Source organism: Echinops telfairi, unplaced genomic scaffold (assembly GCF_000313985.2).
Source record: "Echinops telfairi isolate 266 unplaced genomic scaffold, ASM31398v2 ScPeMD7_3533;HRSCAF=4204_1, whole genome shotgun sequence".
NCBI lineage: Eukaryota > Metazoa > Chordata > Mammalia > Afrosoricida > Tenrecidae > Echinops > Echinops telfairi.
This window is the reverse complement of record NW_022107432.1, coordinates 4,921,101-4,925,692: the sequence shown is the minus strand read 5'-3', so window position 1 is coordinate 4,925,692 and position 4,592 is coordinate 4,921,101.

Below are 4,592 nucleotides of genomic sequence, written 5' to 3'. Positions count from 1 at the left end.
GTCTCCACAAGGAAAGAGAAACCAGATTTAAAGCTAGTGCAGCTTGTTGGCAAGGAGTGGGGAGCCAGTGGAGGGGCCTGAGGGCTCGGCCTCCATGCCAGCTACATGGACAACTGCCCCTCCCCCCAGAAGAATTTACTTTAGAAGACGGCAACGAAGCTGCAGCGAGGGGAGAGGGCATGTCTGAACAGAGCAAATGGGAGCACTTAGGGGGAGGAAGAGAGAGTGGAACACATCCTGACCCACCAGGCCTGGAGGACGACATCTCCGCTCTGAACAGCCAATGGACAGAGTGGACAATATGGCTGATCCCACCACGAGACAAGCCATCCCCTGATGGCCTCGGGCTCTAAGGGGAACAATACTGGAGACTCAGGGTCGGAACTGGCCCAGACTGACCCTGAGACACTGAGGCAAACCACAAAAAGCATGTGGCAAAGCAACCGTAGGAGCAGAGCAGAGAGCCCCAGAGGGAGTACAAAGGACAGACTCTGGGGTCAGAGTATGGTACCCCATCGGTCCTGACTGAAGGACACGCTTAGAGATAAAAAATCAGACCTTGATCTATTTACAGCTTTTTCTCTCTGCTTAAATTTTGTTTTCTTTTAATTAATTTATTCTTCTATGGGTAATTGGTTTCCTTTTTTGTTGCCATCGAAGTGTTCTCACTGATTGCCTATCTTGTTATGGCTTGGTTTTTGATGCATATTATTATCTCCACAGATCTATCTAGATAAGATAGATGAATAGCCTGGAGGAAAAAAGAACGGGCCAACGGTTCCGGAGGACATGGGAGAGGGGGTAAGGAGGTGGTGCTGACCAACCCAGGGACCAAGGAGCAACAATTGATCTAAAAACAAAGGCAAGGAGGGTGTGAGAGGCCTGGTAGGGATTAATCAAGGGCAATGTAACCTAGAGATATCACTGAAACCCAAATGAAGACTGAGCATGATAGTGGGACAAGGGGGAAGTAAAGGTAAATAGAGGAAAGAACTAGGGGACAAAGGGTATGTATAGAGGTTTTAAGACTGGAATGTACATATGTAAATATATTTATATAAGAGTGTGGGGAAACAGATCTATGCGCATATATTTATAGGTTTAGTATTAAGGCAGCAGATGGACATTAGGCCTCCATTCAAGCACTTACTCATTGCACGAACACATTGTTTTATTAACTTGACATTCCAGGATGCAAACCTTCCTGATACGATTGCTGAAGAAAAATGTGAACATAAGCAAAGGCGGTGAAGAAAGTTGATGGTGCCCGGCTACCAAAAGATATAGCCTCTGGGGTCTTAAAGACAAACAAGTGGCCATCTAGCTGAGAATCATCAAAGCCCACATGGAAGAAGCACACCAGCCTGTCTGACCACGAGGTGTAGAAGGGATCAATTATCAGACATCAAAGAACTGAAAATCATATCAGTGGGTGCCTGCTTTACTGACACAACCACTGAAGACAAACGTGTGCATAAGCAAATGTGAAGAGAGCAAATGGTGCCTGGCTATAAAGACTTAAAGGTAAACAAACGGCCATCCAACTGAGAAGCATCAAAGCCCACATGGAAGAAGCACACCAGCCTGACTGACCACGAGGTGTAGAAGGGATCAGTTATCAGACATCAAAGAACTAAAAATCAGATCAGTGGGTGCCCACCTTCCTGATACGATCACTGAAGACAAATGTGTGCATAAACAAAGGTGGTGAAGAAAGCTGATGGTACCCAGCTATCAAAATATATAGTGTCTGGGGTCTTAAAGGCGTGAAGGTAATCAAGCGACCATCAAACTCAGAAGCAACAAAGCCCACATGGAAGAAGCACACCAGCCCATGCAATCAAGAGGTGTCGAAGGGATCAGGTATAAGGCATCATCAGAACAAAAAATCTTACCATAGTGAATGATGGGGGAAGAGCGGAGTGGAGACCCAAAGCCCATTAGTAGGCCACTGGAGATCCCCTTGCGGGGGGGTCTGGGGGAGGAGACGAGCCAGTCAGGGTGCGATGTAGCAACGATGAAAAATACAACTTTCCCCTAGTTCCTATGTTTCCTCCCCGCTCCCACTATCATGACACGAATTCGATCTTGCAAGTCTGGCTAGACCAGAGGATGTATACTGGTACAGATAGGAACTGGAAATACAGGGAATCCAGGGCGGATGATCCCTACAGGACCAGGGGTGAGTGGCGATACTGGGAGGGTAGAGGGAGAGTGGGTAGGAAAGAGGGAACCGATTACAAGGAACTATATGTGACCTCCTCCCTGGGGGACAGACAACAGAAAAGTGGGTGAAGGGAGACGTCGGACAAGGCAAGATATGACAAAATAATAATTTATAAATTATCAAGGGCTAATGAGGGAGGGGAAAAATGAGGACCTAATGCTGGGGGCTTAAGTGGAGAGCAAATGTTTTGAGAATGATGAGGGCAATGAATGTATAAATGCACTCTACACAATTGATGTATGTATGGATTGTGATAAGAGTTGTATGAGCCCCTAATAAAATGATTACCCCCCCCCAAAAAAAAACCAAAAACAAAAAACAAGTGGCCAACTGGCTCAGAAGCAACAAAGCCCACATGTGACGACGAGCTGTCGAAGTGATCAGGTATCAAGCATCCAAGAACAAAAAATCATATCATTGTAAAGGTGGGTGAGTGCAGAGTGGAGACTCAAAGCCCATCGGTGGGCAACTGAACACCCCCTTACTGAGGGGTTGTGGGGAATAGATGAGCCAATCAGGGTGCAGGGTAGCAATGATGAAACATAACTTTCCTCTAGTTGTTTAATGCTTCTTCCCCCCACTATCATGATCCCAATTCTACCTTACAAATCTGGCTGGTCCGGAGGATGTACACTGGTACAGACAACAACTGGAAACACAGGGAATCCAGGATAGATGACTCCTTCAGGACCAGTGGTGAGAGGGGCGATGCCTGGAGGGTGAAGGGAATGTGGGGTAGAAAGGGGGAACCAACTACAAGAATCTAAGTATTGTCTCCTCCCTGGGGGATGGATAGCAGAGAAGCGGGTGGAGGGAAACATTGGACAGGGTAACTTATGACAAAACTATAATAATTTATGATCTATGAAGGGTTCATGATGGAGGGAGGAGTGGAGAGGGAGGGGGAAAATGAGCAACTGATATTAGGGGCTAGAGTGGGAGACAAATGTTTTGAGAATGAGGGCAACAAATGTGCATATGTGCTTGATGCAATGGATGTATGTATGGATTGTGATGAGAATTGTACGAGCCCCCAATAAAATAATTTTTTTAAAAATCAGAAAGTAATAAAAATATAACAAGTCAAAGGGGAAAAATGTGACAGTTTTCATGTTTCTCAGTCAAATGAATGTTTTATTTATCTTTTACACTCCTAAAAATTCAAAATACTAATTTTGATAACTTTATCACGAGAGCTCAGCATATTTAATTCCATGAAAAGGAAGATGTGACTGAAATTGCCCCAAGGAAATTTCCATGAGCTCTAGTCACCAGGCTGTGATTCTTTCAGACAACAATGAACGCTTTTCGGTTAAAAAGACCAAGTATGGGGATACACTGTCAGGCAGGTATGTAAAATGCCTCCCTGCTGCAGAACTGAGAGATGTACTGTGCAAAGGAACTGACTTCTGTCTGTCCCGGATTCTTCAGCCACCTTCTGCTCCAGGAGAAAGCAGAGACTACGCCCATTCGTTTGGTGACCCCCTCCCTCCCTGCACCCTTCCTTGATCTGTGTGGGTGACATTCATTTCATTTCTGTTTTTCCATAGCGATACGTCAAACCCGATTTATGTGCTCTTATTTCTGTTACATTTAATAAGCAAGGGCTTGAAGTAAACAAGAAATTATGTGGCATGAAATCTGAGTCAACCGTTCATAATTTCTGCAGCATGGAGACCTGCATGCTGTTGACCGACAGAATTAGCCATGCACGACGTTCAGACACATCAGATTTCCAGAAACTTTTTCTCTGCAAAATTCGATCACCCTGTTATTCCTTTTAAATGCAGACTAGAGTTGAATTTTTAACTTACATTTTGATGAGAGCTGTTTTTCTTCTATTTATGTCTTTACTACTGCATTAAAATCTAGATCATTCTGTGCCTACCCAGTATCATTTTTTACCAGAACAGCCTCTGTCTACAGAGAGCCTGTGAGTTAGTGGGCAGTGGTGGTGGTGGTGGGGGGGGGGGAATCAATAAACATAGATTTATTGATTTCTCATACACTTCCCAGCATGTCCCTGATGCAGTTTAGGGATGCAGATGCAATTGAAGTCATGGTTTGTCTTAAAGGAATTTATCACTCATTTGCTGAGAGATTAGATGAAGGCTGTGCAAGTGCTGCTATTCCAATACTTTTGGCTGATGAAAACGGAACTGTGTATGATTCAAAGCAGTGATCGTGAATGACAAAATAGCACATTATTAGATGCCAAATTATGGGATGTAAAGTAGAAGAACTATCGAGGCTTTGTGTAGCTAGAGAATAAGGAGACTGGATTAGTCAGAGAACCAGTCTCAGGAGAAGTGAGGACGACGGTGTCAGGCCTTCCAAACATACGGCGGCTGTGAAGGTAAGCGTG